Source organism: Dermochelys coriacea, chromosome 14 (assembly GCF_009764565.3).
Source record: "Dermochelys coriacea isolate rDerCor1 chromosome 14, rDerCor1.pri.v4, whole genome shotgun sequence".
Taxonomy (NCBI): Eukaryota; Metazoa; Chordata; order Testudines; family Dermochelyidae; genus Dermochelys; species Dermochelys coriacea.
This window is the reverse complement of record NC_050081.1, coordinates 28,691,615-28,704,288: the sequence shown is the minus strand read 5'-3', so window position 1 is coordinate 28,704,288 and position 12,674 is coordinate 28,691,615.

The window sequence follows — 12,674 nt, the reverse complement described above, 5'->3', positions numbered from 1 at the left end:
CTACCAACCAGAATTGGGTTCGTCCCAATAGGACCACCCCGAGAGGAGATTTGACGAATCAGGTGAGTTCCAGGGCGGAGTGACTTTGTATCTTTAAACCATGAGAAACCGTGACCTATTTTTTGTCATCTAAAAAATGAAAATTGGCTAAAAGAGCCGAATGGCTCAGTGTGTGATCTTTTTCACGTTCTAATTTTTTTTTTAAAACTGGTAGTGTTTTGCTTTAGATAAAACATTTCTATATTTTTTTCTGAATTGGTCATTGTGGGTTTTTTTTGTTTTTGTTTTTGTTTTGTTTTTTTAAAAAAAAAAAACCATCAAACATCAATTGTCTTTAAAACCCTCACCTGGGGTGCTTTATTGGGTAACATGACTATGAAAATCGTTGCAAGATACACATGTCTGGGCTTGTTGAGATATTTTGAGCAAGGCTAGGCATGCCCAAGAATTTAAATTTATTTTTTACAAAATTCATCACCATGCAGTCACTTTGCACTAAGTCGTTAGAATACAATTTTAAAATCTGGTCAAAAGATAAACCCTTGCTATGATGATGTAAGAAAAACAAGCAGTGATAGCCACAGGTGATGGAGTGGGGGTCTTGTAATTGTCTGTTGTGAAACAATGTCTGTGGCATTTTTGTTTAAAAATTTCATAATGCTTTTAGGAAACAACACATGGTTTCTCGATCCACCAGATACAAGGCAAGCCAGTGTTCACCAGGTTGGTTGTGTGGATGCGTGTTGACCACCAAACCTAGAGGTCTCTGAGACAGCTTGCCGCCAGGGAGCCAATCGCAAGGAAACATATCTAAGAAATTCTTTTTTGTGTAAGGGTCCATTGATAAGACATGTGAGAGCTGCATGGTGTCCATGTTCACATGTAGTCAAACAGAACGTTTCTTCTCTGATTTATCTCTATGACCTTGTTAAAAACCCCATACACGATCATATTCATGGTAACAGTTAAAGCCTTCCCAAAACATATTTCTGCTCTCAGGTTCCCGTTTTTAATGAGGGAATAGTGATTGGCACATTCCTGGTTGGGAGACAGGTCAAAAGCAAACAAGGTGTAACGCTGTGCAAACTCCTTACGGTCATAGAATCATAGAATCATAGAATATCAGGGTTGGAAGGGACCCCAGAAGGTCATCTAGTCCAACCCCCTGCTCAAAGCAGGACCAAGTCCCAGTTAAATCATCCCAGCCAGGGCTTTGTCAAGCCTGACCTTAAAAACCTCTAAGGAAGGAGATTCTACCACCTCCCTAGGTAACGCATTCCAGTGTTTCACCACCCTCTTAGTGAAAAAGTTTTTCCTAATATCCAATCTAAACCTCCCCCATTGCAACTTGAGACCATTACTCCTCGTTCTGTCATCTGCTACCATTGAGAACAGTCTAGAGCCATCCTCTTTGAAACCCCCTTTCAGGTAGTTGAAAGCAGCTATCAAATCCCCCCTCATTCTTCTCTTCTGCAGACTAAACAATCCCAGCTCCCTCAGCCTCTCCTCATAAGTCATGTGCTCTAGACCCCTAATCATTTTCGTTGCCCTTCGTTGTACTCTTTCCAATTTATCCACATCCTTCCTGTAGTGTGGGGCCCAAAACTGGACACAGTACTCCAGATGAGGCCTCACCAGTGTCGAATAGAGGGGAACGATCACGTCCCTCGATCTGCTCGCTATGCCCCTACTTATACATCCCAAAATGCCATTGGCCTTCTTGGCAACAAGGGCACACTGCTGACTCATATCCAGCTTCTCGTCCACTGTCACCCCTAGGTCCTTTTCCGCAGAACTGCTGCCGAGCCATTCGGTCCCTAGTCTGTAGCGGTGCATTGGATTCTTCCATCCTAAGTGCGGTCGATTAACAGAGAATGATCTTTCATGTGTTTACCAGCTGTCTGTACCAGATTCATGTTCTCTCATGCAGCATCCTGCCCTGAAGTCTGGTTGCAGAGGCTTGATTGGTATCTGTTCACCATCCACATACAAGGCCACAAAATTAATATTGTAATGCTTAAAATGAAAGGGATTTTTAGCATAACTTCTGCTAAAAACATCATTATCCACAAACCCTAGGACAAGCATTTGGGGTATCTGTCCCAAAAACAGGTTCTCCTGGTTACTGACCCTGCTGCCTGCGGGGATGCTAAACACTTTCATTTCCACATGGTCCACAGGGTATTTAGCATTAGCGGTAAGCAGGGCCTCCGCGTGCCCCAGACGAACGCTTGGGGCCACCCGTACTTTCTTCAAAAAAAGGGATGCTGATAGAATGTGCAGTTTAAAGCCTTCAGCTGCACTGCCCATTAAACAGAAAGAATCTTTACTACGCGTCAGTTTAATTTTCACATCCAATCTGTTCAACAATAGTTTTTCTTGAAAAAACAGGTTGCTGTGTAGGTGACCCAGCAGTTCTACCATCCTGCTTTGGGCCGTCAGCTTTGCACGCCTCACAAACCCTAGATTCCTGCCATCCAACTCCATTTCTTCCTGTTGTCTGGCAGTGTCTTTGTAAAAGAGGCTGGCGGAAAATTGCATGGAAAGGGTGTTGTCGCTGTAATTGAGCACCGATTCTATAAAGGCCCTGTAAGGGTAACAGTTGTTGCTTTGGCTTACAAGGCTATCTCCCAGCGTGACATCCAGCTGACTAAAAATAGAGGCCATGGGGTAATTCACCAGGCCCACCACAGCGTCTGCGGCGAGTTCAGTTCCGTCTCCTTTTACAATCTTGCAACACAGGTACAGCAGTGTGTTGTTTAAATCCATATAATCTATGCCATTCCCTGCTATAAAAAAGTCATGGGGGCAGCCTCTGTAACAGCCAATAGAGGCGGCACCTCCATGTAGATGCTTTTCTTGATGCCGGTCTGTGTAGGGGCTATTTGGAACAAGTCTAGTTGGGATTTGGTGCACTCTTCAGATCTGCAGTGAACAAAAACCATGTTGATTAAAATATATCTTTTACCAGGCAGAGAGCGTCTCCACTTTTGCCCAGGCTTCCTCTTGTACTTTCGCTTATAGCCGGCCCTGCACTTCAAAGCCCTTCTTTTAAAGGGTTTCGGGAGACCTGTGCGTTGCGGGTATGATGCATTTCTCTTTCTCCTCCTCCTTTTAATGTACATCAGCCCCGATCCTTCCTGTGAAGCTGTATTCCCCACCTTCTCCGGAACAGCATGGGAGACATGGCCTACTAGTCTTTAGCTATGTTTTTAGCAGCAGTTTTTACGTGGGGTTTAATAATCTCTAGCCCCCTCCTCAAAAGCAGTATGGCTTTTCGAAAGAGGCTACGGAATATTCCACCCACGCCTGCCCCGTACATCATGGGGGCCCCATGATATCCAGGAAGGGCATATCCTGCCTGGGCTTTGTAATAGTTCCTGTAGATGGTGGGGTCGCCGTAATCTTTTAGGATTGCCATAATAGTGTTTTGCTTTTTAAAAACCTCGCTCTCTCCGGGGACGCAGGTGTAGCTTGATGTTCACCTTGCCAAAGCGAAATGAGATGCTTCTGTTCTGATCTGTCTTTATTTCAATGGTAATGGTGTCAATGTGGTGTTTACTGATAGGGACGTAATGAGGTTTATCAGAGGTGATGGTGACAAACTCGTTCCTTCCTTGGACGGGGACACAATGTAATGGGAACAGAAAAGTCCCCAACAAACTGGTGTTCTACGATATCCATGTACAGATACAAGGAATTAAAACCCCCTGTAATGTCTGCCGAGAAGGGGAATTTTTGGACCCTGTGTTTGGGGCCCAAGGCCAGAATGTTAGCTAGCTCCCAGCTGGTAGAAAACATATAAGTAAAATCAGCGTATTTAAGTCTAATTTTTCTACCCACAGGGTCATAGTTCATGACCATCTCAGGCAGTCCGGGATGACGAACCACAGTACTGTTCATATGATCCAGTAATTCGGGTATGAACGAGTAATAACCTCATCGTAGGATGAAACTCCACGCCATATCTCCAAAGATGATTTCAAAAGGGGTGCCTTTGCTGATAGTGTTCCAGCTGTGCGGATATTGTATTTCCACTAACCCCACCTCCCAGGCACCCAGGAAATCCGAGGGCTTAATTATCCGCATTGTAAAGTTCGAGCTGGTGTTTTGGGAAAAACTGCAGAGCTGGTGTTGCTGGGCAAAGTAATGTAAAACCCGCCGTCGCTCATTATTTCTCTCTCTCTGTCTTTGCAGGAGAAATATCTTTTTTGTTTGTTTGTTTTTTGGTTGTTGTTTTTTTGTTTGTTTGTGTCTAAATGTCACAGAGTTGAGAAGCTTCCACCCAGCTGTTAAACTTATCAGGCCACCCCAACCATTTCATCAACAATTTTTTTTTTTTCTTCCTTTTCCTTTCTCCGCTAGAACTTTTTCAATCCTGTAAATCCTGTCTCGTTTGGGGTTTATTTTTTGTAATTCTTCAGGGTAAAAAGATCCAGTTACTGTCTCATCCTTGTAATCTTTTAATCAGTATACAGGTCTCTGGCCCGTGGTTAAGGCTTCATCCACTATGAATATCTCATCGGTAAATGTCTGTTTGTCTGTTTTTCAAAAGCTCCTTTGGTTTTAGATAGTCTCACGTGGTTGCCTTTTCTAAAAAGGGCAACAACTGGTTTTATTTTAAAACCATCTCCATAAACCATTTTCCATACCTTCAGAGAATTTGAAGGGTTAACATCAGCGGGTCTGGTACGTATAGTTCTGTGAAAGCTCTGGTTGTAACTCTTTATAAAGTCAGGTAACACATCGATGTAGCAAAAGGTGTTATGGACTGTAAAATATCTCCACATCCTAGTTTTTAAAGTTCTGTTAAATCGCTCCACAACTCCTGCTTTGACTTCATTATTAGTAACAAAATGGTGAACACCATGCCGCTTTAACAATCTGCTTAAGGGTTTGTTTAAAAATTCTTTCCCCCGATCGGTTTGTAATTTTTGAGGCACATGCCCTTCGCTAAAAATAGCTTTAAAGGCCTTGGATACCTGACCACTTGTTTTGTCTCTTAGGCCTAAGGCCCAGGCATATTTGGATAGAACGTCTATCACTCTTAAGATGTACTTAAAACTGCTGTTGTGTTTGGAGAACCAGTGCATATCCACCAAATCTGTCTGCTATTGCGCATCCACTTCTGAAACAATGGTCTTGTTTCTTTTAAAACATATTCAAGCTGGTTTGTGTAAAGTGTAAGCATCCTGGTCTGAAAGCCAAGCTGTTACCTGTCTTCTATTTAAAGTTTTACTATGCTTTTTGGCCACTTGAAAAAGAGGGTTCACCCCGCCAAAGCTCCCAACTTCTCCGGGGGTGTAATATATTTTCTTTAACAGAGCTGTCTGTGGAGACATGACTGTTAATGGTACCGTCTTTTACTAACACAAGTATGGAGCGGGACACATTCAGATTAACACATTTAAATAAGTTTTATTAATCACCTGGTTTAACACAACCTTTAACAGCTGCCTGTAAAAATGGATGCCATGACTCCTAACATGAGGGAGTCTGTGCTGGTTCATTCTTCCACTTTGTCCTTTTCCTCTTGAGATCTGTGTCTCAGACATGAGCAAAAACAGCTGATGCATGATAAATTTACTCCCACAGGGCTACCGATGTGTAAGCTCTCAAAGGCCTCTAGAAAGGCATCATCAAGCTGTTGAGAGATTTTCAGAAAAGAAACAGTGTAAGCACCCTACTGCTTTTTTTTTTATTTACACAATCCCGGGTTGGTTCCTAACCCCATTACACCCCCCAATCCCTGACTGTCACTTCTTAATCATTTATTTACCTGAGCCACGTCTTTTACGTTCACGTTTTCTGCTGATAACTCCCCCAAGCCATGATCGCCTTCCACCTCTAGGGGGGTGGACAACAAAAGGCCATCATGCTCATCAGAGTGCCTCATGAGGGTTTGGGTTTCGGGGTCGGTTTCCAACGTATCTATCAATGATTGAGTCAAAGGCTCCTCCTTGGAACTCTTGCTGATGTAGCGCTTTCTCTACACAAGTCCAAAGGTGCTCAGGGCTAAAAAAAAGTCCGAAGTTCTCACAGGAGTGGTGAAGGAGTCCATGTTTCCACAATTTCTAAAACATGCGTTCTTGGTAAAAGACAGCCTCTTCTGCCCAGTGCTGGGACTTATGGGGTGATGGTGCTGCGCTCTGATTGGCAGAGGAGTCACATGACCCTCTTCTGGGAGGTTCACCCTGTCCCAGAACCTGCCCTATTCTGGTCAAATCTTCTGGGGCAGTCCTATGCTGCCAAAAACCCTCCCGATTGGTAGAGAGCTGTGGGAAGAGTTCTTAGAGGGGTCACATGACCCACTTCTGGACAGGTCACCCCACACTGGAACTTGCCCTGATTGGTCAAATCTCCTCTCAGGGCTGTCCTATTGGGACAAAACCCATCCTGGTTGGTAGAGGGTGATGGGAGAAGTTCTTAGAGGGGTCACATTACACACTTCGAGACAGGACACCCCACCCCGGAACTCCCCCCAGTTGGTCAAATCTCCTCTCGGGGTGGTCCTGTCGGGACGAAACCCCTCCTGATTGGTAAAGGGCAGTGAGAAGAGTTGTTAGAGGAGTCACATGACACACCTTGCTTCCGGTCATGTGGCCGCCTTGACCCCAGAAATAATACCCCCATGGGGTGGGACTTCTGGTGACAGGTGGGCAAGATTAAGGGGTCAAGGGGAGGGTTTTAAGGGGCCAAGGGGTGGGGTTACAGCGGTCATGTGGCCACCTTGATCCTGAAAGTAATACCCCATGGGGTGGGACTTCCGGTGACAGGCGGGCAGGGTTTAAGGGGGTCAAGTGCTGGGTTTAAGGGGTCAAGGGGTGCAGTTAGGGTTTGATTGACAGTATGGCCCTTATACTACTTGTGTGTGTGTATATATACATAGGTATTAGATATTAGTTATTGGCTAGAAATCAAATTGTGATATAATAAATGTGACATCTTGTCTTTTCTCTTGAAATGATTCTGTGTAGTTTTGTCTGCATAACACAGAGAAGTATGACAGGGTTTGAGTTTTGTTCCTCATATTCATAGTCCAAGTTCAGAAGCTGGTGGAATTCCGGCTGAGGTGGATTGGAGGATTTTGAATTACATGGCACTGGCTGCAGCTACATTTGCATCGATGGTCTCCAACTGAGATGGAGTCAAATGTTAGTGAGCCAAGTACATGACTGTGATCAGTAAACATAAATTCTAAAATTATTAGAAAAATAAATTCCCTTTCTTAATAAAAGAGAGAGAGAGAAAATGTAACCATGTTTGTTAAAATTAAATAAATATCTTTTTAGTGGGGTGAAAAACAATTGACTAGAGTAGATAATGGCAGTAATACAAAGTATGTCTGTTAGAAAAAGTAAACAGATTTTATTCATTTTTTATTTATCTCTAATAAAGAAAGTATCAAATGTGTGTTTCTAATATCTGTGTTAAGGCTCCAAAACTGATATCTCAAGGCTTGGAATTGGGAATATTTTGCTGCATTATCTCCTGATTATTCTAAATTTACATATAAACTTAAACATGGCTTTAACTGGTGTTCATATAAATATATTTTTTCTTTCTTTATATAGGAATTAGATACAGTGCTCCTGTCAGCTAATTCCTAAGTTATTATCTGCAAAACAACTAGAGTTTTCAGGTGCTTAAGTAGCCTCTGGAATCACAGTTAAAATTGCCCTCCTCCACCAAAATCTGAAATGATGCCCCTGAAGCAGTCCCCTCATGTTTCCTGTGCATCCGACCTTGTGTTTAAATTTACAGTGTGCCTTTTAGAAGCTAAAGAAAAGACAGCATTCTCCACCCCGGATGGGTTATTCCAGTACACCGTCCTCCCTTTTGGGCTACATGGGGCCCCAGCCACATTCCAATGCCTCATGGATAAGCTGCTGCACCCCCATACTAGTTATGCAGCTGTCATCATCCATATGCCAGACTGGGGAATCCACTTGGAGAAAGTTGAGGCAGTACTGCGCACCTTAAGGCAGGCTGGTCTCACTGCTAATCCTGCTAAATGCGCCATAGGGCTAGCAGAGGCTAGGTACCTGGGATATATTGTGGGAAGGGGCATAGTAAAGCTCCAAACGAATAAGCTAGAGGCAATTCAAAACTGGCCCCGGCCGACCCGAAAGAACCAGGTCCGTGCGTTCCTAGGCATAGTAGGCTACTACCGATGGTTTATTCCCCACTTCACTACTAGGGCAAGTCCCCAATGGACCTGGTGAAGGCCCGAGGTCCAGACATGGTAAAGTGAACCAACACAGAAGAGGGGGCATTTACAGATCTTCGGACGGCCCTCTGTAATGACCCCGTACTCATAGCCCCAGACTTTAACAGGGAATTTATTTTACAAACAGACGCTTCCGAGGTGGGGTTGGGAGCAGTTCTGTCGCAAATGGTGGGAGAAGAGGAACACCCGATCCTCTACCTAATGCCTCAACCTGAAGCAAATACTCACCAGCAACCACACAACACACAACAGAACCACTAACCCAGGAACCTAGCCTTGCAACAAAGCCCGTTGCCAACTGTGTCTACATATCTATTCAGGGGACACCATCATAGGGCCTAATCACATCAGCCTATCACACTATCAGAGGCTCATTCACCTGCACATCTACCAATGTAATATATGCCATTATGTGCCAGCAATGCCCCTCTGCCATGTACATTGGTCAAACTGGACAGTCTCTACGTAAAAGAATAAATGGACACAAATCAGACATCAAGAATTATAACATTCAAAAACCATTTGGAGAACACGTCAATCTCTCCGGTCACTCGATTACAGACCTAAGAGTGGCTATTTTTTTAAAAAAAAACCCTTCAAAAACAGACTCCAATGAGAGACTGCTGAATTGGAATTAATTTGCAAACTGAATACAATTAACTTAGGCTTGAATAGAGACTGGAAGTGGATGGGTCATTATACAAAGTAAAACTATTTCCCCATGTTATTCCCCCCCCCCCACTGTTCTTCAACTTGTCAACTGCTGGAAATGGCCCACCTTGATTATTACTACAAAAGGTTTTCTTCCCCCCCTTCCCCCCTCCCGCTCTCCTGCTGGTAATAGCTCATCTTAAGTGATCACTCTCCTTACAGTGTGTACGGTAACACCCATTGTTTCATATTCTCTGTGTATATAAATCTCCCCACTGTATTTTCCACTGAATGTATCCAATGAAGTGAGCTGTAGCTCACAAAAACTTATGCTCAAATAAATTTGTTAGTCTCTAAGGTGCCACAAGTACTCCTTTTCCTTTTGGACTACACATGTATCTTTGTGTGTGATGGTGTTTGTGTGTGAGAAACACCTTAGATCTCTCTCTCCCTCTAATAACAATACATTGTGTGTGAATGATAAGAAAATTTCCTCCCAACTCCTAGCATTACTTCATTCTTCATATGTGTATACTATAATTGCTATAATACTTTTCTACCCTGACTTTGATTGGGTTGAATATATCTAACTACAGAAGTTATTCTATGGGAATACCTCATATTACAAACTGTCTTCATTTGCAATTGCTACTGTTTTGCCTTTGTTTATCTTAAATACTAAGAGCATTGAGCTTTGTATTTTCTTATCTGTATATTAACTTTGCCAGTGTTTATACTTTATGTTGTAGGTGATTTCTCTTTGACAATCTTTATAGAGAGAAACTCTTCCCAACACAGATTAAGTGAATGACATGAGCACCTCATTTCATCTGACTTTGACACCAGTCAGCCTAAGTTCAGCCTACCTGGAAAGATACTGAAACAAATTATTAAACAATCAACTTGTAAGCACCTAACAGATATACGAGTCATAGGGAGTAACCAGCATGGATTTTTCAAGAACAAATCATGCCAAACCAACCTAATTTGACAGGGTTACTGGCCTAATGGATAGGAGTGGAGGAGTGGACGTGATATAGTTTTATTTTAGTAAGGCCTGTGACAGTCCCACATGATAGTCTCATAAATAAACTAGGGAAATATGGTCTAGATGAAATTAATATAATTTGGGTGTACATCTGGTGAAAGACAGTACTAAAAGTATTTATCGATGGTTCACTGTCAAACTGGTAGGGCATATCTAATGGGGTCCCACAGGGGTCAGTCCTGTGTCCAGTATTAGTCAATATTTTCATTAATGACTTGGATAATGGAGTGAAGAGTATTCTTATAAAATCTGCAGATGACACCAAGTTAGGAGGGGTTGCAAGCACTTTGGAGGACAGGATTAGAATTCAAAATGACCATGACAAACTGGAGATCTGGTCTGAATTCAACAAGATGAAATTTAGTAAAGCGAAGGGCAAAATATTTCAGTTAGGAAGGAAAAATCAAATGCACATCTACATAATGTGGAATAATCGGCTAAGCAGTAGTACTGCTAAGAAGGATCTGGGGGTTACAACAGATCACAAATTGAATATGTTTGAACAACTTGATGTAGTTGCAAAAAAGACTAATATCACTCTGGGTGTATTAACAGGAGTGCGGTAGGTAAGACATGGGAGGTAAGTGTCTACTCAACACTAGTGAGGCCTCTATTGGGGTATTTTGTCTAATTCTGGACACCACTCTTAAGGAAAGATGTGGACAAAGTGGAGAGAGCCCAGAGGAGAGCAACAAAAATTATAAAAGGTTTAGAAAACCTGACCTATGCGGAAAGGTTAAAAAAAACTGGGCATTTTTAGACTTGAGAAAAGTGAGGAAGGACCTGATAAGAGTATTCAAATATGTTAAGGGCTGTTATAAAAGAGGACTGCAATCAATTGTTCTCCATGCCCACTGAAGGTAGGACAAGAAGTAATGGGCTTAATCTACAGCAAGGGAGATGTAGGTTAGATGTTAGGGGAAAAAATTCTAACAAGAAGGGTAGTTCTTCACAAGAACAGATTACCAAGGGATGTTGTGACATTCCCAGCACTGGAGGTTTTTAAGAATACATTAGACTAAGGCCTGGTCTACACAGCTAAGTTAGGCTGACCCAAGGCAGCTTATCCCAAACTAGTTGTGCATGTGTACTAGTTGTACATTTAAATTTGGCTCCCACCAATATAATGCCCCATTACGCTGACTTAATAACACCACCTCCCTGATCAAAGGTTGATGTAGTTAGACTGAAGCAGTGTGAGCGTAGAAACTGTGTTATTTACGTTGACCATTAATATCCTCCAGCAGCTGTCCCACAATGCACCACATGGACCACTCTAGTTCCCATTATCAACTCTGCTGGGCAGGGGTCACACAGACCAAAGCCAAATCTCCCATTTAAAGCTCTGCAAATTTTTGAAATTCCTTTTCCTGACTGCCTACCTTGGCAAATACATGAAGCAACTCTTCATGGTTCAGTGCAACTGCCCAGTTGTCCATGCCAGAAGGGGGGTTGGAGCTAGGCTGTTCTCATTAGTGGCAGATGACAGAATAAGAAGCAGTGGTCTCAAGTTGCAGTGGGGGAGGTCTAGGTTGGATATTAGGAAACACTATTTCACTAGGAAGGTGGTGAAGCACCGGAATGGGTTACTTAGGGAGGTGGTGGAATCTCCATCCTTAGAGCTTTTTAAGGCCTGACTTGAAAAAGCCTTGGCTGAGATGATTTAGTTGGTGTTGGCCCTGCTTTGAGCAGGGAATTAGACTGGATGACCTCCTGAGCAGGGGATTGGACTAGATGACCTCCTGAGGTGCTTCCAACCCTAATATTCTATGCCAGCTACACACTTCAGACACACTCCTGCATGGAGAGAGGAGGGATTGGATCCCCTGGACCTGTGGGGAGAAGAGGCTGTGCAGGCAAAACTCCAATCCAGCTATAGAAACATGGATATCTATGAGCAGATTGCTTGGGGGATGCAGGAGAAGGGATAGGACAGAGACCAGCAGCAGTGCAGCATGAAAGCCAAGGAACTGTGGCAGGCAAACCGATCCAGTGCCAAGCCACAGATCTGCTGCTTTTAAAAAGAGCTGCATGCCATACTTGGTGGAGATCCTGCTCTCATCCCCAACAGCGCTGTGAATACTTCCAAGGAGCCTGAGTCACAGGCCCCTGCCATGAACAGTGAGGAAGATCAGGTGGATGATGAAGAGGACAAGTGACAGCAGGAATCCAGCCGTGCAGCAAGCCAGGACCCGTCTTTTACACCACAGCAGTTTGGCAATACTGCCAAATGAGCACGGGGTAAGCCCGATGCTGGGGAAGAACCTTGGGTAAGTGTGTAGTTTAATTTTAAATTACAGGGATGCCTCCCACCCCCTCAAGTAACAGGACACATTTTTGACATAATTAATTTACTGGTGTTAGAAGAGATAGTATTAAACCAAGAGAGGAAGAGTTGCTATCTATTTTTCATTCCTCTCTAGAGTTGGGGGTAGGGTCCACATGGAACAGTTTATGTGCACAGGGATGTTCTGTGAATCCTCCTGAAAGATCTCAATAAAACTTTCATGGAGGTATTCTGCAACCCTGTGCCAAATGTTTCACTGCCGGCACAAGGAGCCAAGACAAACTGCACAAATGATGTATTAACTGCGGTGACTTTATGCCAACATAACTTGCGCTGACTTAAGTTTGTAGTGTAGACATGGCCCAAGTCTGTACCAAGAGTCTATCTCAGCTGGACTTGCTGAGCAGAGTTCATGGTGTGAAGCAGGAAGGTTGGAGCCCCATTGCTTCAGTCTATGG